This window comes from Melanotaenia boesemani, chromosome 4 (assembly GCF_017639745.1).
Source record: "Melanotaenia boesemani isolate fMelBoe1 chromosome 4, fMelBoe1.pri, whole genome shotgun sequence".
Lineage (NCBI taxonomy): Eukaryota > Metazoa > Chordata > Actinopteri > Atheriniformes > Melanotaeniidae > Melanotaenia > Melanotaenia boesemani.
The window spans coordinates 28,083,191-28,108,710 of record NC_055685.1 but is presented as its reverse complement, the minus strand read 5'-3'; the positions used below and the strand labels follow the sequence as shown (position 1 = coordinate 28,108,710).

Below are 25,520 nucleotides of genomic sequence, written 5' to 3'. Positions count from 1 at the left end.
ATAGAGCTAGGCAAAAAGAAAAGCATGTGTTGGTGAGCCTGAAGCTATTTAAAATGGACACAGCCCAGTGAATTTGAACCTGTCCAGAGGACACAGATGACTTCATCATTACCTCACTCTGCTCTGTTAAAGGACTTATCAAAAACATGTGGCTCTGCTCTCCCAGCACACTGCATATTGATAGAGCCTTGGACTCCAGTGTTTTTCCTTTGTTACGGGACGTGTGTGTTTGCACACAAGTGGGTTTCATTTTATTATCTCGGATTTTCTTGTCTCTCTCACTGGGTTTCAACTTCAGTCATTCACTAGGCATGCATGGGCGAGTAACCTTGGGCTTGTTCTGAGGGCCGCTGAGTTGGACAGGATTAAACTCTATTCCTTATAGCTTGTTTATGTTTCTGCTTCACCTAAAGACTATTGCAAACTAATCAGTTGTAAATGTATTATTACTGTAATGGTACACAATCACACATTGAAGTTTGATATTTATGTTTTCTGGTACTTTTTTTTTTTTTTTTTTTTTGCTATGGTTCCCTTTAAGGAGTTTGGCAAAGCTGAGCGATCTCTTGTCTCAAGCTTCTTCTTTTTTTCATCCGCAGAGAACTGTGTGATGTAATACGTATGTGTTTATATTCCACAGTTGTTTGGTTGCCAGACCCAGGGGTCCCAGCGGGGTGGGGTTAGAATAACCCTATTATTGGCTGGATAAATTACTGAAACCATCTGACACCGTGTGGAGTACAGCTAACTTCTGTCCTGCTCGGGAAAGTCTGTATGTTCATGCTGTCATGAGTTCAAATGTATGTGGTTTTGCATTATCTGTGTTTGTGTGTGTGTGTGTACACAAGCCTTTCTTTCTCCATCCACCAGTGTCAGCAGTGGGTCTTCCCAAGCAGCTAAAAGGCTTTTGCATAGATATTAGAGTGAAGTAACCATGACAACGGGGTCAGGCTCTGACCATGGGAGAAGGAGAAGTGCCAGGTTTTGGGCCAAATGAGCTTCTGAGACAGCCAGCGGCTTTTTTGATCCCCTCTGGTCGTCACCTTATTAAAATGTCTCTCTAAGAGTCAAATGTTTCTCATCATGAATGTTTGGAGCTGACCTGGTAGCGTCGACCCCATCAGACATCAGTTCTTTAATCTTTTGGTGTGTTCGTGGTTGAGTGTATCTTATCTGAAATCATAGTTATTATCAAGTCACACACTTTATTAACTTGAGGTAACATGAGCTGAAAGTCAATGTGTTTCATATTAAAACTCAGGCAATCTGGTCTTTCAACGTCTGATGGTTGGGATTATACAATCAAAACAGTCTAAATTCTTTGTGAACTCAGATCCGTGAAGACTTTTATTTTTCATTAGTAACAAAAGTACTCAGTAAGTACAAGGAATGTTACTGACTTGGTATGTTTCTCTTTTTTTTATTTTGCCTGGGCTGTGTAAGTCACATAGAGAGTGTGCATCCATAAAGGGGAGGGGGATACCTCCTCATTACTGCGCCTTAGGGTCCGCATTAATATGGAGATTAGATGGGAATTCTTCCAGGTCACCAAATCTATTCAATTAACCAAGTGTCATCTCACATATTTACTGGCAGAGGAAAATGCAGCATGTACAGTTAGACATGAGACTCATTAGTCTACGTGAATTTATGTCATATGCGAGTCTGTGTGAGGTTAATTTATAGCCACAGTGTGTATGTGTGTTTCTGTGCATGTGTGTCGCTTCTATGAGTGGCTTCACATGCTCCAAGCTGTGTGGGGATCAGGAAAGGATGTACTGCTGCTATTTTAGATTGTGATGGAAAGCTCTATGTTTAAATGCACTTTTTTTATTTTGTTGCAGCTTTTCTTGTTGTGCCTTGTAAACTAGAAGTTGAAAAAAAATCTTGGCAAAGAGCTACAAAAACTTGTCTGGTGCAACAGCAAAAATGGTGATCTCCCATAAGGCTCACCAGGAATAGTTGTAAACACATCGTCAAAAGATGTGTGCAGAAAAGGAAGCTACTTTGGATCAAAATTAGCTAAAACATTCTTTATGGGAGTTGAAAACAACTTAAGACTGTCAGGCCAATAATAACCTTGTGCTCATGAAGGCAGCTGACTTCATTATTGGTGCAGTTGTTCACGTAAGCCTCTTTTCCACCAGTGGGTGCGGGTTGTGACGGGACATTCGGATAGCGATATGCCTCGGCTACGTAATAGCATGACACCATCACTCAGAAACATGGCGGTCATCCAACAGTTTGCATGCTTTCTACTTGGTGGTGCGTCATAACGCCATTTTTGAACTGAGATTTTATCAACAAAAAAAAAAAAAACTGTTGTTTCAAACTAGGAGCCATTCCTGCTTTTTTATGCCAGGTCGCATGTGAAGTGACTTTTTTTCTCAACCAATCAATAAACTGCAGTGTGTCAGACTCCACCCCTTTAGGATTGGGTCAATTAGACGAACCAAATCCAACAAAAAAACACTTGATCCTCCTTGTTTATGAAGTTTCTGACAGTTACCAAACCCTACACTTATCATTTTTAACATCAAATGTCCATAAACGAAGTTATTAAAGATGCTATTTTAAAAATCCAAATTTGGCATTAATTCAGCAAGAAAAGCTGATTTTGAACATATAGTTGCTATGTCACAGCTGTGAACATAATCCACCAAAAACCACTTGATCTTCTTGTTTATGAAGTTTCTAACAGTTATCAAGTCTTACATTAGGAGGATGGCTGCAGGATGACCCATTTGCACTCATTAGCTGTGCCACCCCTGTCATTACTGCGGGCCCCTCCTAGGGGGCGGGCCCACCAGTTTGGGAGTCACTGGCCTATCAGAACTTTATATTCAATGGGTGGTCTGTGGTCAACGTAATGTTCCGCTGCTCCTTCAGTTGTGGATGATGTGGTGGCTGAATTCCCCACCCTTCTTACCTGGTTTGCTGGTTGTAACCTCAACCACATCCAGCTCTACCGTTGCCCATTATTTATTTATTTATGTGTTTTTTAACTGTTGTGGTATTCTTTCTCCATGTTCTTAAGCTTATTGATTATTTGGTCCAACATTCTTATTTTTATTTTATTGAATTTTTTTACTGAAATGGTGTGTAATACAGCACGTGTGTGAATACTGACAGCCAATCAGCACATTGGTCTGCTGTTTGCCAGCTGATGACATCATGGTTCATGAAGAAGAGACATAATTTCTTTGGTTCCAGTTGAAAACAGTCTTTTCAGATCAACTTCTTTTGGTCTTAAAGTGCCAGCTGATTCAAATTTTGGTTCAGGACCCGACTTGGAGCCCTACTGGTGGGAAAGGGCTGTAAGTGGCTTTTCAGAGTGGTGAATTAAATTTGTGGTACATTAACATGATGTTAACGGAGTTTATTTATTTATTTATTAGTGCAGGAAGCTTTAAATGTTTAATTAAGCCATGCATGTATAAAATAATCCATATGATGAGTTTGATTAAATGAAACTCATTTTTTTTGTTTAAACATTATAACTTGCCTTCCTGTGGTGGAAATACTGTATGCTGTATACTAAAAACTGAACTAATAATGAACTTACTAACTTATTCATTATGTAAATTACTGTTTAATTGTCCTCCTGCTCAGGCGCAGGTTGCAGGTTGTTGCATAGCAGTTGGAGGTTGTCTTTACCGTATGTTCAAATGCAGTTTTTTCCTAGATGGTGCGGAAACCAGGAGGCACAGCAGAGGTCATGTTGACACTTTTTGTTTCTTGACGTGTAAAGGACTGAATAGAAATTTACAATGTGAAGAAATTAAACGATGAACATGGAGACAATAAAAAAGATAGTGTCAGGATAGCAACAGCTGAAAAAGTACAGACGGCATTTAAAACCCCTAAATCAAGCACAATTGTTTCTCGATGCCTCCCTAAATCACCTCTATATTGCATCTTTTGTACACTCAGTGTTATTTACAGTCGACGTGCACAAATGAAACTCAAGACAAACATTGAACATTTGAAGTAGCGATTACAAACATGAAAACATGTCATTTAAAGCAAGTATATTCTCTGCCTTACACAGCCCCTGCAAGTCCAGTAGGGATGCGGACGGGCTTAACTTATTGCTCCGCTGTTTTTATCACCCTGCTTTAAAAGTTCAACATAATTCTTTTTCTTCTTCTTCTAATGTGCTCACATAGAAGTACACAGCTGAGGCATCGAGTCCTGCTGTGACATTCAGCTCTAATGGTGCTTTGTTCATTCTCTTTTGTTTGGTCATAAATCACTTTGGTTACTGACCTTCTGTTTAATTAATGTTTAACTTTAGATGAGTCTTGGTAGAGGGACCCTCATTGGAATTTTACTTGCCGTTGACATAATTTAGATACTCAGGCACATTATTTAGATAAAATTAAATACCAACATACTTTCATGGTTGTTTGAGAAGTCGGTCATTTTTTGGTATATGTGGATGTATTGGTTTCTGTTCCCTCAAACCACTACATTTTAAAGTGGATGTAAAGTTACGTTACTATTGGTTGTTGATTGAAGGTAGTAGTTGTGTGCATCAGATCAGATCAAGCCCAAAATATATCAGTTTTAATAACAAATGATATTGTCACAAGTGTTGTGTTATACAGGTCAATAGTTTTTCTGTTTATATTATCAACATATTTCATACACATGCTGTCTCTTATTTAGAAAATGTGGTTTATTGTCCAATTGTGCAAAAAAAGATTTTATTAAAGATTAGTGGAAAGACGTCAGTTACAGTCATACAGCAAGAGGAAATGAAAATGTGTTTGTTTATGAACTTTTGTTGGCCTTGTGTGTCCAGGAAACACCCTTTATTGCCTTTGTGACCAAACAGCTACATTTACCACATCATCTGCCAGGCACACCCATGCCTCGGTTCCTGCTTACGCACACACACACACATACACACATGCACAGGTCTGTATGCTGTGCTGTATATAAATCACACACTGTGACAAATCCCAGTTGGCAGCACTGAGCTCAGCGGGCGGCTGAACCCTGGTGTCAGCGTGGGCTTGTACTGTGCTGCGCTCCTCTGTTGTCTCACCTCTAACTGGGTCAGCTTGTTTACTAAACAATGTTTCTCACCCACACTCACCCGACTCACATGCTGTGTCAGCATTTCTGAGACTTGATGTTTTGTCGTTTATTTGTTGCCCTGGCAAACTGAGTCAAGGTTTTAATCTGTTTATTTAGTCTTATTAGATATGTGAAGTGGAAGGGACACAAGACATGATGTGATTTTTTTAAGTGCCACCTTACAAAACAGTTCTTTATGTTTTGGTTGCTGTCAGGCTTGTTTTGATTTTATAGCGTGCTGATGTTCTTGGACTTATGATTATAAGATGTCATGTGTCAGTATGTGTGTGTATTACAATAAACAGAAAGCGGTAGGCGTGTAAGATTAATAGAATTGCTAAATTTTGTTATTGGTGCTAAGTTTTAAAAAAGCACAATTTAATTTATCCATTTTGGTTTAGGAAAAATGTTTCATATCTTTTAACAACGCATTATTTCTTGTTATGTATTATCCTAAATGAGTTTATTTTTGTGCCAGAAGCGGCAGACAGATGTTTTAAAAGGGCAAATACTTTCCAATTACTGTAATCTAACTCATAGCTTTTTGCAGGACATTACACATCTACAATCACCTCCTCCGTATACATTAATATTTTAAAGAGCAACATAAAATTACAAATAACCCCAGTAGTTTTACTTTTTTATCTTGTTGAGGTATGTGATGTCTAAAGCTGTTGTTTTCTTCTTGTGATTATATAAACAAAATAAAATGATTATTGAGCTACAATCTGCTTTGCAAATATGCTATTTTCAGTGACTTTCTCAGCGCACCATGAGGCCAAAGTCACAGAAAACTTTGGTTTTATAATTTCTTACATCTAGATCTTTGAAGAAAAATGTAAACCTTAACAGGGCCTCTCTTCTTCATGTTTCCAACCCCTTATTGGGGGATGGGCTCAGCTCGCTGTGGTTGTTTTCCTTGTAGCTTCTATGGAGGCTAGTCTCCTGCTAGCTGGGCTTCTCCTGCGCCCTCTGCACCTGTGCAATCTGCTCCCATTAAGGAAAAACTTAATGCGTTGTGGTTAAAAACACACTGTAGTCTTAGCTTTGCTCTTGACCAGACAACTTTCTAGCATCTGTTTTTTTTCTGCATTTGTTTATCTGTTTAAATATATTTGAACTTCTTAGCTTTTTCTTTCTCAACTTACTTAAGAAAATAATCAATAGCAGTCATGAATAATAATGACAGCAGATTAATAGCTTAAATAATTGTGACTGTGGACGTCCTAATCCAATCTCAAGTATTTGATTTGGGTTCTGATCAATGTGATTTGACTAATTTAATCAAGGTCACTGTTGACATCTCACTGTAAGGAGTTGGTAAAAAAAATATGTTTTTTGTTTTGTTTTTAGAAAAACTTGAAAAAATTACTTAGGACAATTATTTTTATTGGGCCTATTTTATTAATACATACCTTACAGAAGTCATTTCCCAACTGCTGTACATATAATAACAGGCAATTTATAATAAACACACAGCATGTAAATTTCTGACATGAATAAAGACATTACCACTCACTAATGTCATTTACTCGGCGTAGAATTGTCCCTTTTTGAATTTAGTAGCACTTTCTTAAAAGACATTTTTTAGGTAAATTCTTACATATTTTAATGACAGAAATCTTAACTTAATGTCTTCTTGTCGTGTAATTTACAGCTGGGTGCTTTAGTAAAACAAAGTGTCATTGAGACTTAAAATCAGCAGATCCCAAATAACTCCTACTGGTATCAGAAAATAAAAATTCCTAATACTGACGATCCTAGTTGTGATGCCAGTATTTTGCCACTTTGTGACATTGACATCAGCGTTATGTCTTGTTGAGGTGAAACAAACTTTGCGGCAGTCTTTCGTAAGAAAAATTAAAATGCTGCTTTTCAGTATGTCTGAAATTTGGTAGGTGTGGACATTTCAGCCATGCTGCATCCAATCGTAAAAGTATGTGTAGTGCAAATTTACTGAATGACTGAGCTTGAGCAGAAACTAATATTTGGTTACTCAAGGCAGGTAATAAATCCTGGTGACTTGATAAGATAAAGATGACAGTACCATGAAAATTTCATGCTTCACACTAGTTTATGGTCCCATCTGAAGATGCCTTCAAAAACATTAGCAGAGGAGAAGAGACGTCAAGCATTTATTGCTACAATTTAATGTATAATATTTGAGTCTGTGTCTTTAGTGGTTTGATGTGATATGAAGCTGTACCTCATATCGCCTTGTGTACTCACCCCGGTCTCATATTGAGGTCAGTGGTTCTGCAGGTCGACTGTATGTACATAAACTATGTCTGTTCACTGTGCTATTATTACTGTGCATCTTTGCTGGAGGGTTGATGCAGGCAGTCAGTGGTGCATGCTGTAAACTGTTCAGGGGCCTCATGGGTGTCATTGAGTATGTGTTAGTCTGCAGTCTGTGTGTGCATAGTACACATTTATGTCTCTTTGTATTTGAAATGTTAACATTCTAATGTGTGACTAAGTGTATTTTCCCCTTGGGTTTGTTTGAACTCCTGCATTTTATGTACAGTGTAAATATTCCTCTTCTTACAGTTAGAGCTTCTTTTAGTTGTAATCTTGGCTTCACATCTTGACTTCTTTTAGTTGTAATTTTGACATAAAGACTTTATTATAAAGACATAATTATGTTTTCAGTGGCGTACGTTTGTCCGTCTGTCTCACTGTTAGTAACATAACTCAAGAAGTCATAGACAGATTTCAATCAATTTTTCAGGAAATGTCAGAAATGGAATAAAGGAACATGTGATTATATTTTGGGAGTGATCCAAACCAGCGTCTGGATCCAGGATTCTTCACTATCGGGAGATAGGAATCATTTTGCCATTACAGCTGCTAACTCATCAGATAATGCCCACAATCATTGGCAAAAAACAAAACAAAACAAGTTACAACATGATAGAAGGTGATCCAGAAGGTTCAAAATATAGGGGGTACTGGGTTGGTTGTTGAAGTTGTTCTCAGGTGAGTGACCGACCATATGACTTGGCGGAGGTCTGTACTCTGAGTAATTGTAGTTACCATCTTCATTCTTTTTCATCATCTAAAATTCTCTAAGTAAAACTCCGAAGACTGAAAACCTGAGCAAATTAACATGTGTTATGTTGCAGCACAGGCACAGCACATAGTCTCTCCATCTGTTGGAGCTCCCTCAGGCCGCCACTCATCCCCCTCATCTTGTCCTCATATCAACATCTCTGTCATGATGAAGCAAAACCTGCAGTGCCTGAGCAGAAATGAACAAGCAGCAGCAGATTGCATCCTGTCACACCCAGTGTTCCCTGTGTGTTACACGTTTCAGTTATTTAAATAGCAATGTTGCATTACATCCTGTGTATTCATATGGCAACAAAGAAGTTCTTTAAAGTAAAGATCCACCCTGAAACGGTTAAGTAAAGGCAGGAAAGCAACACTTTGTGCAGTATATCTGCCACCCAGATTCGAACTTGTAGCCAGTGCTTCCTCTCACCATGTCAGCACACATTGATGCAGGACTGAGTTGCCTCCGTTGGAGTGTGTAAAATTCTGAGGCGTCACAATGGCGGGTTAACACAGATGTACTTTTTATTTTCTCTTCAGATGTATAGTTGACATGTGGAAAGAGTTTTAATTTCACTGTTAATTCCTGCTGGAGCTTTAAAGGTAACTTGCAATACACACTGCTGCTTTACAACTCATGCTTTAGTCAACAGAGAAGCTGAGTCCCCTTATTATGAGTGACCTTTTTTAAGAACAGATCACTTGATTTGGGCTTTTTTGTTTCAATCTCAAGATCTGGAAGAACTGACTCCAGCAGAGTTCAGCACTTTTTGAGGGATGAGCAAACATAGTGTTGGAATCAGTCTGATTCAGTGATTCTTTTCATTAACAAACTTGTTTAGACATAAACAATGTTGGTGTAAATCAGACATTATGCTGTGTAATATGTAAATAGGCATATGCATGGGAATATGCAAGGAAGTTTAATCAAATTACTTTTAGATCTGGTTTTACATAAATCATTTAAGCAGCAGAGTCACACAACAAATACACTTAATGCTTTATCAGTTCCCCTTCTGAGGGTTGGACGCCCACACACACATACACACACATGCAGAGTTTCCATTGAGGATGTGTCTGGTTGGAGTCAAGGAGAGATACACTGTCACATGTTTATGGTGATGTGTCACATGTCTTAGACCCTTGTCGCAGGATGGTGTATGGGAAGGCAATATTTCCTTTACCCCAACAGAGGAAATTACTGGATACAACATGTCTTTTGTTCTGTCTTTTTAGGATGGTTACTGAGACATTTTAGGTTGGAGATTAGACAAAAGCACAAACACACATAAGGCCATATGATATCCTACATACCATGTTTCTATACCCTACATAGGCTACGGTTACCATAGTGTTTTTCACGTACTTGTTTTTAACTTGCTCGAATGATGTCATTGGATTTAGCCTAAATGTGATGTTATGCTCTGGAACAAAATCTGTTTCATGACCTCTGGGACGTGATAGTTAGTGGGAAAAAATTACAGATTGGCTTGTGTTTTGAGTGTTTCTTGTAGGTTAGTTGTTTTTCCCATCAACTATGTTTCCATTATGGTCTAAAGTAGTGTCCATTTATTAATCAGACCTTTTCACATGCAGGAATGTTAACCATTTATTTTATGCACTTTAATTCACTGCAAATTGCTGCATAAGTTGGAGGAAGGAATGAAAAAAAAAAAGGTTTTTAAACCTTTGAGTCCTGTGTTTGTCTTTTAGGCCTTGGAAATGACATACCCATTATAAAATGTGTATATCTCTGCAGCCACAAGGTCTATTTGAATACTTTTGGAGGCTGCTGCCCTGCATTTTTTAGAGGTTTGAAGACTTGAAGACACTTGACTTAAATAACTCATTGACAGAATTGCATAGAACTTGATGAGCAGTTCAATTAATCTGAATCTGGTGTGCTGGAGTTGAAAAGAATTAAAACATGAAGGACAGATCTAAGATTGAGAGACACTGTTCTAAGGGTTGGATGAGAATATAGAAATCACTCTAATATCTGTCCATGAAATATCAAGTTGAAACCAACAACTTTTGTGTTTAGTGAATGGTGTAGCATTATCTTTGTTGTCATAGTACATGCACAATCAAATTATAATGTGGTTATTGTTGTGCAAAAGAACAGAAAATAAGTTTTAGTGTTGCACACAGTGCATAGGCTGCATATGTTATGTATGTGAGAAATCAAGTATTGGCAGTATTTAGTTACGATTCTGATATAGAAACAGTAGTTTAGCCTCTTTTAGCTTGTTTTTATTATTATCCAGCATCTGACTGAAGGCAGCACTTCAAGTGGAAAGTATCTTTTGTTGGGCTGGATCATTAAGGATGCACTGGGCTTTCTGGACACAACAGAAACTGTAGATATCTCCTAGGAAGCAATGTCTAATCACTGTCTCTGATTCCCTCTAACTAGTAAGTTTTGTCCTGTTTATTCCCTTTGACCAGAAAGAAAAGTGCAGCCCTTGCAGTGAAAGTAAGTGCAACTCTGGCTTGTGTGGCTTTCAGCAAGTTTACGCCAAGCTTTAAGTTTGCAGACTCAGAATGGTGACTGAACAAGAAGAATGTTACAGGATCAACAGTTGAACACGTTTTCAAGCTGTTATTATAAATGAATTATAACAATACTGTGTTAAAGTGTTTGATGAGGCTGTATCCAGGCTTGTTGTGTCATGTACTGCTTGATCTCATCCCTCAGCGAGGCTCTCTTCCTGTTACTACAGCTGTCTGATGGATCTGCTCAGAAAGGCTTTGTAAGGACAGGAAAATCAAACTAAGAAGAAGAGCAGAAAAAACAATAGTCTGCGTTTAATGTTTTTACTCTTAAATGTTTTTTTTTCTTTCAGGTGGGCAGAATATGATCAATGGACTAGATTGATTTTTTTGTCATGTCTTGTTAACACTAATGAAAAAAATGTATTAGTTCAACACTGAGTAGCTGCAGTAAGGCTCAAATTAGTGACCCGTTGGTCACAGTGTCGTCCTTCTACCGACATTTCTGCATGGCCTTGGTTTTCTCTGGAGCTCTGTGGTGGTGGTGCTCTCTAAACAGTTAATTTTCAGTTAATCCAAATTGGATTATCATATTTTTTTGGTCTGGGATGGAGAGGTTCCAGCTGGGCAGGGGTCTGTGTTTGTGTATTGATGCGCATGTCTCAGCAGGTGACCTTGTAATCCTAATAGAGATTTTTTTTTTCACAGCAGACAGTCCACTTTGGGATGGACCTGCTTTTGTGACTGGTCTACTGTCATGTTCATTGTGACACCCAGTGGAAGGGTTAAAGAGTCCTTATTGGGTCGAAAACAATTCTACACTTTCCTGCATCCACAATACCGAAGTGAGTGAAAAGCAGTAGAAAGATAGCAGTAGACTCACCACCATACATGCATACAGTGACAGCTCATTTTTAGGGGCTGGCACATACATGCATTGTCTCACTCACTGATTATCTGGAGATTTTACTCCGAGCCTGTGTGGAAATTTTCCACAAAGTTTAGGGCAAATGGTGTAGACATTTTCTTTCTACTGCTCAAGAACTTCTATAGAACATTTTAGGTGCAAAACAAATTGTGCATCTTCATGTTGCACAAACAAAAGGTATCAACTCTTTAAAGGCTGTAGTGTGTGCTTGTGTTTCTCTTTGAATAAATGATTTATTGAGCTATGTATAATAAACACCTCTTATATTTGACGGGGGCATTTCCTAATAGGACTCATTTTCAGGATTAGTTTCAGATGTTGGAGACCATGAGATCACTATGAGAAAAGGGACTGAAATAGGCCAATCTCATTAGAAATTTTAAAATATAATCTATTGTTCCCACAATATACTTTTAGGCAATTTTTTTGTGTGGATTAGCCTCATGTCATGATAGGATCCAGGAACGATGAGTATAAAACTTTGTGGTCTAGTTTATGTTTCTGACCCTGGCCAACATGTTTTTTTAAACTTTCAACAATTTCTTAGTTGAAGATTGCAGGGTTATTCACATCCACCACCCCAAACACACCTAACGAGGCATTTAAAAGTGATTGACAACAGTAACTGTTCAAGTCATCACATCACAAATGTGAACTTGTAGAAACGTCATCAGTAACACAACTATGCACAATAAAAGACTGAAGTTGTTAGTGTGTCATTTTGGAGCCTTGATTATAAATTTGTTAAGTATTTTTCCTTGGACGGATGTAGGCATATTAGATTTTGGGAAACTGCATTTGGAAAATTCTTTTTTTTTGCTGGGACGATGGGGAATAGGTGAGTTTGATTTTTTTTTTTTTTAAATGATTTGCACACAGCATATCATTATCGCAGACCCAGGCTCCACCAAGGTGGAGGTTCTGTTTTCGGTGGCATTGACTTGACTGTCTGTTTGCAACATAATTCAAAAAGTTATGGACAGATTTTGATTAAATTTTCAGGAAACCTCAGAAATGGAATAAGGAGCAAATGATTGGATTTTGTGGTGTGATCTAAATCACCAGGATATTTTTAAAGATTCTTCACTATTGGGAGGTAGTGATAATTTTGCCATTAGAGCTTCTAACTAAAAAATAACGCCCACAATTATTAGCAAAAAAATTACAATAGCTTTGCAGAGGTCTGTGCTCTCTGAGTGCTTTTAGTGGATTATGAAATTACTTGCATAACACATTTTTAATTTATTAAACTAGCTTTGCTTTAATCTTGTATTATGATAATTAGCAGCTCCAAATAATTCACTTCAGATTGTTTACTATAAACAACCTTTTGTGTACAGCAGGACTTTTCTTAAATTAGTATCTCCATCTGGTTGTTTGCACAAACTGTGTGCATGAATGTGCTTTTTTTCTGGACGTCACTCCTGAGCAGCTGTGTTTAGCCTTATTACGTATTACTGACCTGCCTGTGTCCTTACTGTCTGCAGTGATAATACTATAAGAAAGAGTCTTCAAACACACCTGGGGATTACATCAGGTGCTGTCACTGCAGGTTTGGCAGGCAGTCTGCTGTAGACCAGTTTCTGCTGCCAAGCAGGTTGGGAAATGATGAATCATGGGTTTGAAATCAGGTCCAACATTTAAGTATGGCTTATGAGCTAAACACAATTTTAGGTATATTGTATCCTATTATTTTTAAGTTATATGTTACTTGATAGTCAATTATTTGCTGATTTACACACGAGTTAGGTTAAGCAATTACATGGAACTAATCAAATCTACTTATGCAGTTTGTGAGGTTACATGACCTGAAATTTACTTCATGGGCAATAAATATCGTGACGGTGGAAGCCTGTACATAAATACTAAGAGAATGTACTATGATGCAGTGAAGAAGATGTCTTTGTTATGCTGCTGCTGCTTGCCTTTGTTTATACTGACCAAATAGAAGCAGTGTTGCAGAACATCATTGTGTGCTTGCAAATAGCACACTGGTGTACTGGGATCAACCCAGTCTGTGTTTAGAGCAGCATGTGCTCCCTTCAGCTCCACAGAAATTTAACTGTGACTATCTTAGCTGTTGGCTCGAAGGTTCAACTTTGACCCCCAGCCATTGAGCTTTATACCTTACAAACAGAACAAAAGGAGTAATGAAGGCAAACCAGTCCTGCCTTGAATAGGCAATGGGGGAAACACATTCTTCAAGCACTGTAACAACTCGGAATTTATTAAATATTAAATCCGACCTGTCAAGATCGATGTGCAGCCTTATTGGCTTATGATTACATAAACACTGCCCTGTGTGTATTTGATCAATTAGGTAAATGAGTGGATTTTTTACACCTTAGTAACATTTTACAAAATATCATCTGTCATTTTTTCTTGGAGACTAAACACAGTCCAACAGGCTGTCCTATCTGATGTCTGCTCTGAGACTGATGGTGAAGATAGACAAATTTAGCTCACCAGTGGTGTCTCTTCAGGTTAATCTGAGTTGTTTTGCTCTGTAGCAACAAGCTTTTGTTTTATGTGTCCTGATCTGTGGCTGTCTTCTTCTCTTTGTCACAGTGTAGACAAATAGGCTGAAATGAATGGCTCACCTGTCCTCTCATTTATAGCTTTAAATAAAAACAAGTCTAGAACCACCACATTGTCAAAGAATAATAGGCCTGAACAATATGGACATAACCGCTTTTACAGCATCTCACAAAACCTGATAGAACCTGATTAATGAGGTAGTTGTTCAGCTGTCAGAAAACTCAAAAGACAAGGCGAAGAGCCGACCCTTATCTTGTCCCTGACTTTAATCAACATAAATAAGTCAAAGGTCTGAGCAGTTAAAAAATAACACTTTGAATTTGTGCAGATTTTATGTAATGAGGTTAAAGGGGGCCATGCTGTGTTGCTGGACAGTCATATCTGCCAGATCACTAAGGCCACCGCAGTGGTCAGCAGAAACCGTTGTTATGTAACTGTGCTGGTTTTCTCATCTCTGCGTCTCCAACAGGCTAAATGAGTAGTTGTCAAGTGCAGATTGTGGCTTTGTTAATGACTTGAAGCAGAGTTCAGTCTGGTTAATTCAGTTCAAATAGTTATTTCTGCTGGCAGTGTGAACCTAAGCCACCAGCTATTGTGCAAGGGGGCAAAGTCCTTACAGTGTTGCCCAGAATCGTGTAAATCCATAGCAGTAGTGTCTGGCTTGACTTAATAAAAACTGTTCATAAGTTCAGAGGAAGTTGTAATAGAGAGATGGGACTAGTCTTAACTTTTTCTATATTGTTTGGTCAGCCTCATACAGGCGCTGGTGCTAGGCTGCTCCTTGTGCCAGTACATGGTTTGCTGGAGGTGCTAGCTGTTTATAAAATGGCGTTCTTTACCAAAAATCAGAGAACCAACATGGTACCATGTCTTTAAGTAACTGTATATGTCTGTCTGGACACCATTTTTGTTTTAAACAAGGCTCCCTCTAAGTTACGTTCATCTTCTTTAGAGGACAACAGTATAAGGAGACCATTTGTTTCTTCTGTGGTCCATATTGTCTGTCTCATTTTGGGACACATAGGCAAGAATATTACTGATAGTTCCTTTCATTCTCATGCCACCGAAACAGGTTAGTGTCATCCAAACACTGTTGTGCATCTGCATTTAAAGCTATTCTGTGCCATTGGTTTAATGTTAAATTGATTCTTGCTTTGTGGCTTCATTTGAATGCCAAAACATCTTAATTAATATTAATAAAAAAAAAATTTGTCCCTTTCAGTTTCATAATCATTAACTGTAAAAGAGATTTATAAAAAAGGGTGTTTCTTTAGGAATAAATATTCTATATTTTTCATTTAGTGCCAGGTAACTGGTTTGTGGCGACATTGTTTACATGGACACCTCTGTCAGACACTCCAGACACTTTTTTTAATCTTTGTTTATCATGAAGCAGTAAGGTTCACAAGAGGCTACAACGCTCTGGTCTCTGGTCAGCTGCTTATCATTTTCCATACAGGTAGTTTTGCTATTGGTTAACCTGACTGATAACTGTTCCTTTGGGTGTCGAAATACACAGAGCCATGAAACTGCCATGATCACCTTGACACCAGGTGTCACCTTGAGTATTATCACAAAGTATTATCACAGATGGTGCGTTAAGGCTCATGTGAGTTTTGGTCCATTCCACCTGGACATCAGCAAAGATTTATTAAATCTCATTGCAAACAAATGTGGTCTGAGGATGTGGTTACTTAGATAAACAAACTCACACCATAGCTGAGTCTTTGGTCTACATCTGTAATGATGCTGAAATCCATTTTAGTGGAATCCACTCAGCCAATGAAATCTGCAATATGCTTTAAGATAAATTTAAACTATGACTGAATAAACTTTTTGTTCAAGAGCTTTTTGCTTCTCACAGTTCTCATTATTCTACACCTGAGAACTGAAGGAAAATCCATTTCTCCACCCTCACTAGCACAAAACACCCACTCCTACCAGATTTAGCAGGTGGTTTTGATTCCTTTTCATTCAGCCAACCTGGAGAGACGCATGTTTCCACAACTGCTATGCCATCTGGAGCTTTTTAGGGTTTGTGGAACCCCTCGTTCACGCTCACACGTATCCTCGAGAGGGGGCCAACACATCGAGTCACTGTGCCCACACTCACATAATTTAAACCTTAAAAACTCCTCTGCAGAAATTTCTTAAACTGAAAATCCAGCTTTCACCTCAGGCAGGGATTGGCCGACTCTGTGGAAGGAGCCCAGATTTATTTATTTATTAGAAATTACACAACCTTCACTTTCAGTGTGAATGCACCGTCCCAATATTTCCACAGTGGGACCACCTCCTCCTTTCTGGTCCTTCAGCAGCGATTTACTCCTTTAAGTGTTTGAATGAGGATAAACCCATCTCCATGACAGTTAACATGAAGCAGTGTTAATGGTCGTGGGGGTTATTCTCTCACCAGATTGTTTTATTAATGTTTTGGATGTGCTGAGGTTTTGTAATATTTTTGATGTGTTATTCTGGGACAATCCCAAGACTCCCACTTACCCGTTATCATTATGATGGAATTATAATGGAATGATTCGTGGCACAGCACTCTCAGAAATAACACATCTCACATGACATCAATCAGCTTTTGAGTTCTCCTACGGTGAACCGTGCTCCCTGGTGTTGACACAGTTGGTGTTTGTGCAGATGACATTGATGGTTATCGAGGGCAAACTGAGTCCCTCAGGCCTCCGCTATAATACACAGGGAAGGCCCACTCTCCACTGTGGAAACTGCTGACCTTTGTGACTGAGAACACACACATAGAGGCATAAAGACTCACATGAGAATTTACCAGTGTAAATGTACACACATATGCATTATGAACTGAGCAGCATATAGAATCGTCTGGTGAGACCTAGTGTTAATTTTATCAGCCGTTTTTAAAATTAGTCTCAGTTTTAGTCCAGTTTCAATCGCACTTATTAGTTTTTATTACATTTAGTCAATTTCATCCTGTTTTTATTTAGTCAAGTTTTAGTCGACTATAAGTCGAGCATTTTAGTCTTTATTTTAGTCCAAGAATACATATTTTTATTTTATTTTTGGTCAACAAAAACTGTCAACATTTTAGTCTAGTTTTAGTCAAGACAATCATTTTACGCTTTTACTTTTTTTTTGTCAGCAGATAATATTGAACATTGTTAGTAGTATATTACATTGTTAGTTAGGAGTTAGTAGAACATTGTTAAATGAAGTTTAACATTGTTAAACTACATTTAACAATCCATTTAAAACTCATACTTAAAACATTCTATCCTATTTTATGCAGAAATAATTGCAGGCATTTTTATGTTTACACGCATTTATTTATATTAATATTAATGCAAATTCAAATCAAATGTCCTTGTGATGGTAACCTGAAGACCAAAACAGCATTTTATGTCACCAAATAAATAAATACCTTTTTTAGCTTGGAACCCCATTTTGATATCACAAAACTCTGGCGACCCCAAACATTCAAAACACAGAGAATTTTACTTACTTTTATACCACATTTAGGCTATTTCATGTATGAAAATGTAGGTTAAAGTTGTTTTGAACTAAGTGTGGCATATTATTTTATTTTATTTAGATGATTAGTTTTAGTACGTTTTAGTTTTTAGTTTGCATCCATGTGTAGCTGCTCAGGTGTTTTGTGTTCACTATAGTTTACTTGCAGCTCCTAGTTTAGCTCATACTTCTGTCTGCTTTAATTAAACTTGCAATCCAACTGAAAACATAGTTGCCCGACCAGTATAACTCAACTTCACACACACAATATTAACAAGTGGCTACTATCGCTACAATCTACGAAGCTAGAACGTTAGCCAGATGTTTGCGGTTGGTTTAACGGTATTGTTGGAACATTACAGCCGTTGGTTTAATATTACGTTATAAACACAGCTACCAAACTTTTTAACTTACCACCATGTCTTTGTGGGGAACTGCAACGTGTTTCTCCATGTTTGTTGTGTTTTTTTCCAGCTATATTTCCAGACCACATTCTTCCCTTTAACTAAAGTCAAGCATAAGGTTTTTTTTCTCCACTTCAATGTAGCGAAAATGGATGCATATATCCCGTCTTCTCTTTCTCTTGGGCCCCGTGCAAAGCATGGCCATTAATGTTTTACTTTTAACCTTGAATCTGTCCCCTGTGTTTGTAAACCTGCCCGCTGCAGGTTTGAAAGGGTGTATGTGTGTGTGAGTGGTGGAAGAGCCGAGGAGGCGGAGGAGATAGGATTTGACAAAATCATATCATATAATAATATAATTTTCGTCTCGTCTTTGTTCATGAACTAAAATGTCCATAGATTGTAGCCCAGTTTCGTAGTGAACTACATTTTCGTCTCGTCTTTATTAGTCCACGAAAATGCATTCTGATTTAGTCCCAGTTGTTACACTAGTGAGACCATAGAGATGCTTAACACTAAAACACATTTTAGACTTCCTCTGATGTGAAGCAGGACTGCTGAATACCAACATAAGAATGCTGGTTAGTAGCTTGGTGAAGACAATTAAAAGACACCTGAAGTATAGTTTTACCTTTATATTGGTTTTACCTAAACGCTTCACTTTCGATGCAAATCGCATTTTTTTTGGAGAAGAAGAAGTTAGTCTGTAGAATTATAGAGCACACTGAGACCTCAAGGACAATGAAAAGGCTTCAAGATGTAGACTTTATTATTAGAGCTGACTTCCTTTGGCTTTAGCTACATATTTCACTCAGACATAATTTGTGTTTCTTTGTACCTCAGGATGACAGACCTCAAAAACACACTGACTGAACAATATTTAAACTAAATACACGTCTGCTTCTAATTGTGTCTAATTGCTTAATCAAAGACCCCAGAAACCTGGAATCACAAAGTAATAATATGTTTGTGTCTGTTTTTCTCTTAGTTGAGGAGACGTCATCTACTTGAACGGTCCCGCAGAGAGGTAAGAATTTCAAACCTCAAACCTTTAATACACCTGTTGATTGTAAGAACAGCATAGCTCTGTTTTCAGTATTATTTTTACACCACAAGAAGCATAGTGGATGGGAATGAAATTAGGGTGGGGAGGGTGAGGGGGGTGAAATGCTGCACTGAATGAAATGGAAAGTTGTGGTCTGTTGTCCAGAAGCCTCTGCCCTCCTCTATGGTTTTACCAAGGACACAGAGTCTGCAGCAATGAGCACTTTCTTGACAACCTTGAAATAAATAACAGTTTTTGTGAGTGGTAAACTTACAAACTGCTTTGGGTTTTTATGTACACAAAGTTATTCTGTAATGGAACTACATTTTTTTTCCTCCGCAGTACTTTTGACCAGATAAACCATAAAGAGTTTGTACTTGTTAGTTTAGAATTTTGCCGCAGATGAAGTGCATGATGACAGGAAAGTATGCAAAGTGCTCTTTCTGTGCACCACGCTCTAAAGCAGCTTTGCTGTTCAGAAGGTTTTCCTATTCCTATTATTTGTTAAAACACCATTCATGTCTCGGAGCTGTTAAAGTAAACTTCACTGCCACTTTTAAAAGTTAAAGTGGGGCTTCTAATTATGTTTCCTCTGTCTATTACTTGCATTTAGTCCATTTTTGCATTTTCTTAACTGCCGAGTTTCTTTTGTTCATAAATTGAATAATGACATCTATCAGACACATTTCTAACAGATTACAGCAGAAAAGGGTGTAACAGAGGTAGATGTCTGGGACAAGGGTAGTTTATGTCCAAAACCAACTAAAACATTCCTGGATTGTTGAAATATTGCAGGAAATGCTATTATATATATAGAATAATGTCTCTCTCACCAGCAAGCTTTAATGATTGTGACACACGCGTGTAACAGGTGTTTCAGCTCCTATTTAAACTTTCCTTTCAAAAACTGTAGTTTTGTTCATTTTTGGAGACACGGCCTGAGGTTGGTGGGTCGGGGGATTGTTGTCTTTCTTTCCTTTCAACCCTTTATGGGCAGTTATGTTTGCTGTTAGCTTGCTGAGATAACCAATGAACCTCTCAACTTCTTAAATGAGATCTTAACTGTCCCTGAAAATTTCAACTTCTCCCTGCACAACTGACCTTCACTGTGCAGAATGAACAAGATTCAGAGAGTGATATTTGGACTGTTGGAGTGTATTGAGGTAAAAAATTGATTGTTTTTCTGTACTTTTTACTTGTAATCTGAGTTTATGACATGTATCTGTAAAGCTATTACAACTGGTATAGACGCTACTCATAGTCCCAGACACACCTTAAACAAGACATCAGAGCAACTGCAAACAATAATTTTCTGTAACACAACCAAAGTATGACTGGTTGAACACTTGAATGCAGCACCAGAACCCTCCACTACAAGATAAAGTTTTATAGACACTGGCCTTTGAAAATTTAACCAGAAACAGAAATGGACCCTCAGTTAAGCTTAGGGTTTATTGAGCCCATATATGTGACAAAGACATTGTAACATGATATTTGACTTGCCTGTCAGCATCTGGCTGGCTGTTACTTAAACCGAGTCCTCCACACAGAATAAAAGCCCTTCAAAGTATGTTGTCATTCAGATCTCCCCAGTCAGACTGTCCATTAGCAGGACATCAGAAGTCTTCAATATTAGTTTCAATATAATATGTTGAATACTTCTTTGAGGCCTGTTGCAGACTTATGATCGATTCATGGTTCTGTGTCTGCATTTTGTTGGTGCTTTGCAGACATTTGCCTGCATGTCTTAACCTGTTGTTGGGATATTTCTCTGAAATGTGCAGACCAGTCTGAGAGAGGGGCTGCTCTTGCTTGTGTTGGGACTGTTATTGGTTCTTTTGCTTTGCGCTGCCATGCTTAAGCTAACTTTCAGCTGATAAGCATTCAGCTAATGTGTCATCTCCAAGGTGTCAGCTTTTTGGAGGGTTTGCATGCAAGCTCATCTGCTCCAGTTGTACATACAAAAATGACCATACAGCTCAGATTGCTGCTTGATTTTCTGGCTGCTTGATCACATTGTGCTGTACTCCCATCAGCCACTACATTAAAACAACTGACATGTAAAGTAAATAACACTATTCAAACACTTACTCACCAGCCACCAAACCCCCCAGATACAGTACTGAACCAATCTGAAAGCATCTGGAGGAAGCTAATCCAATCCACTAAGGTCCCATTTCCCAAAGGACCTAAAAGATCTGTTGCTAACATTTTGGTGTCAGACACTTCAGGACACCCTCAAATCTTCGTTGTCACAACCTGATTTGTCAGAAGTCTTTTGGCGACATACACACATGGACAAAATTGTTGTTACCCTTCGGTTAATGAAAGAAAAACTTACAATGGTCACAGAAATAACTTCAATCTGACAAAAGTAAAATAAAAATTCTATGAAATTGAACCAATGAAAGTCAGACATTAATTTTCAACCATGCTTCAACAGAATTATTAAATAAAATAAACTCATGAAACAGGCCTGGACAAAAATGATGGTACCCTAAACTTAATAATTGGTTGCACAACATTTTGAGGCAATTACTGCAATCAAACATTTCCTGTAACTGTCAGTGAGACTTCTGGACCTCTCAGCAGGTATTTTGGCCCACTCCTCATAAGCAAACTGCTCCAGTTGTCTCAGGTTTGAAGGAAGCCTTTTCTAGACGGCATGTTTCAGCTCCTTTCAAAGATGCTCAATAGGATTCAGGTCAGGGCTCATAGAAGGCCACTTTAGAATAGTCCAGTGTTTTCCTCTTAGCCATTCTTGGGTGATTTTAGCTGTGTTTTGGGTCATTGTCCTGTTGCAAGACCCATGACCTGCGACTGAGACCAAGCTTCCTGACACTGGCCAGCACATTTCTCTCTAGAATCCCTTGATAGTCTTGATATTTCATTGTACCTGCACAGACTGAAGACACCTTGTGCCAGATGCAGCAAAGCAGCCCCAGAACATAACAGAGCCTCCTCCATGTTTCAGAGTAGGGACAGTGTTCTTTTCTTCATATGCTTCATTTTTCCGTCTGAAAACATAGAGCTAATGTGTCTTGGCAAAAAGTTCCATTTTTGTCTCATCTGTCCATAGGACATTCTCCCAGAACCTTTGTGGCTTGTCAACATGTAGTTTAGCAAATTCCAGTTTGGCTTTTTTAGGATTTGTTTTCAACAATGGTGTCCTCCTTAGTCGTCTCCCATTAAGTCCACTTTGGCTCAAACGACTGATGATACAATCTGACACTGATGTTCCTTCAGCTTGAAGTTCACCTTTAATCTCTTTAGAAGTTTTTCTGGGCTCTTTTGTTATTCGTTCGTATTATCCGTCTCTTTGATTTGTCATCACTTTTCCTGCTGCGGCCACGTCCAGGGAGGTTGGCTACAGTCCCATGGATCTTAAATTTCTGAATAATATGTGCAACTGTAGTCACAGGAACATCAAGCTGCTTGGAGACGGTCTTATAGCCTTTACCTTTAACATGCTTGTCTATAATTTTCTTTCTAATCTCCTGAGACAACTCTTTCCTTTGCTTCCTCTGGTCCATGTTGAGTGTGGTACACACCATGACACCAAACAGCACAATGACTACCTGTAGCCCTATATATAGGCCCACTGACTGATTACATGATTGTAGACACCTGTGATGCTAATTAGTGGACACACCTTGGATCACCATGTCTCTGAGAATATTGTCTCAACTGTTTTAGTATAAATATCCTCATCGGCTCCTCCACAGAATTCTTACTCAATCTGATGTCTTTGTGATTTGGACCCATTTTAAGTGCAAAAGGCAGCAATGCCATCTGGCTAAACTCCCAATGCTCCATTTCCAAATTACTCCACAATAGAAAGTGGATTAACAGCTGCTGATGTAATCCCTTAATGAGTTTCATAGTGCTTTCTGTGATTCTGTTTATCCTGTACTGATAGCAGAAATTTAGAATAATACACACTGATGAACTGAATTAATCATCTTGACTTTTGGCATTTGGTCATTTTATTGTGAAAAAATAAAAAAACATTGCTGTTTGTCACTTGAGAATTAAATCAGTCTGTTTGCTTTCCTCTCCTCCTCAAAATAGCATTATTTGAGTTTTAGCTAAAGGAACAGCTTTAGCTAGCAGTAAACACTGATACACAAGATGAACGTGTTAGCTTTTGGATTTTGGATTCTTAGAACCAAAAAACTGAAATTAGTTAGTTGCTAACTGTTTTTATTCCTGTTTCAAAATTCAGTGAGCTTCTTTTTAAATGTGAGACTGGTTAGAAGTGAACTGAGACTCGAAAGAGCAGTTTTGAATATTTTCCTAAGGTTACATCATTCTCTGTTGAATTATTCCAGTAAACCAGTCAAATCCTAGTCTGTTGGAAGGTGAAAGTGAAAGAAACAAACACTTGGCATCTCATAAAATAGTGATGTAACCAAGAAAAAGACACACACACACACACACACACACATATATATATATATATATATATATATATATATATATATATATATATATATATAGAACAACTGAGGTATGAAACCACTTGACTTGTAAACTGTTTATGGAAGGGAAATTGAAACTTTCCATCTATTTCTTTCTCTTTCTCCGAATGATTTTGCTGTCTTCTTTTTTCCTGTCCCAACTTTCCTTTTAACTGTTCTACTGCTGTCACAGCATAATCTCTTTACATCCTGCCTCCCTCTTTCAGTCTGTACCACTCTTTCCTGTCTTTTTCTTCCCTTTCATTAAAAGAATCTGTCCTGGACTCAGTAGAGGGACATCTCCTTCTCTTGCTGAAGTCTCTTCATCTTGTGCTGTTTTCATAGTGTAGGCCTGTGTGACAAGCTGCCACCATTTCTTACAAAGGGGACATCTTTCAAACAAATCTGTCTTCAGGTACCCTTTGAGCAGTTGCGTAACCATAATGAAATGAAGATAGACCAAGTGGCAACCTCTGCCGATAAAATGTGAAGCCTATGCAGAAGTGCAAAAAGTTGCAGTTCACCCCTCATCCACTAGGGGCTGGCTCCAAAACAGAGCAAATCCCCATAGACTCCCATGTTAAAAAGACCAACTTCACAGCAGAAATAAACATGTTTAAAGCCTGGTACAAAATCCATTTTAGGATGAATAGGTCAAGTTTACATTTATGACAAGTGTGAGGGGGGTGAATATTTTTCTAACTCATTGGTTTGGATGTTATTTAATCTTGAAATTTGGCATAATTAGGGGCGTGTCCTTTTGATTGACAAGTATCCAATATCCACGTCAAGCAGGGAGAGTGCAGTGCATCCGCGGTTTTTAGCCAGCTAACAGTGCGCCTTAACTTTAGCCTGCCTACCTCTGTTAGCTGGTTAGCTGCGGTTAACTCTAGGTTAGCTCTTAGCTACAGACAGCTCGTGTGTCAGTCATCCACCCCCACCTTCACAGTCCCCCTCTCATCTCCACCTCTTTGCCCATTTTTGGATTTTCCGTCTTTTATATACAGTTTATAATATAGACCCTATATTCTCAAACTGTGGTACATGTACCACCAGTGGTACGTGAGAGCCCTCTTGGTGGTACTTAGAGGAAAGTAATATAAATAAATATTTTTTAATAAAATTATTAAACTTTAAGGGTCGCGGGTAAGCTGGAGCCTATTCCAGCATTACCGGTGAGAGGCAGGTACACCTGGACAGGTTACCTGTCCATCGCAGGGCCAACACATAGGGGACAAACAACCACAACGGTGGGAGGAAGCTGTAGAACCTGGAGAGAATCCAGGCATACACGGGGAGAACATGCAGACTCCACACAGAAAGGCCACAAAGTTCAAACCTCCCCCTCCAGCTGAGATTCAAACCAGCGACCTTCTTGCTGTGAGGCTGTGGTGCTAACCACCACACCACCGTGCAGCCCAGTTCCTTTATGAACTGTCCATAGCTAATAGCTATATATGTTATAGCTTAATACTTTTGCTACTGTATGTTCAGGTTTTTCATGATGGTGGTACTTGGTGAGCTCGATATTTTCTCATGTGGTACATACTGTAAAAAGTTTGAGAACCACTGATATAGACAAATCCTACGGTCATTTTGCATGCTGTGCCATCTTGTGGCAGAGCCATTTTTGCAGCAGCAGCCTGGTATCTGCTGCTGTTTGCAGACACTGGCAGCAGAAAAGGTATTTTATCTGCCAGTCTTGAATTTTTTTTATCATGTTAGGCATTGGTTATGACAATAACCAGAACAGAGAAAGGAAAAACACGGAAAATAAGTCCACTCAACATTCCTCCCCATCTCAGTGCTGTAATAGAAATGGTGTATAGGCAGTTTAGGTGAGGTCTCCAACGTGGTTAATTTGGCACAGTTTGACACCGTCTGTTCTCAAAGTCCCCCAGTCCCTCTTACACTGAAAATGGAGAAATAGAAAAACAGTATTGATCAAATTAAGAAAATGATTTCTATTTCATATCCTTTTCAGTACAATATTATGCTTATCAGAATGATTTTCTGGGCTT

General features: G+C 38.4%; 1 protein-coding gene and 1 long non-coding RNA gene across 2 annotated transcripts in view; one reads left to right on the top strand and one right to left on the bottom strand.

The window, feature by feature from the left end:
- Positions 1–25,520, top strand: part of add3a (adducin 3 (gamma) a) — a 104,812-nt gene that overhangs the window by 2,894 nt on the left and 76,398 nt on the right. The window contains exon 2 of the mRNA XM_041982172.1: positions 18,983–19,021. The gene's annotated coding sequence lies outside the window, so the exon portion shown is untranslated. The remainder of the gene's footprint in view (positions 1–18,982; positions 19,022–25,520) is intronic.
- LOC121637910 lies at positions 1,046–24,595 on the bottom strand. Its single transcript, XR_006009962.1, has 3 exons — positions 24,521–24,595; positions 16,663–16,666; positions 1,046–1,058 (listed from the first exon to the last, which is right to left on the bottom strand). It is a non-coding gene; the product is annotated as an uncharacterized LOC121637910 (long non-coding RNA).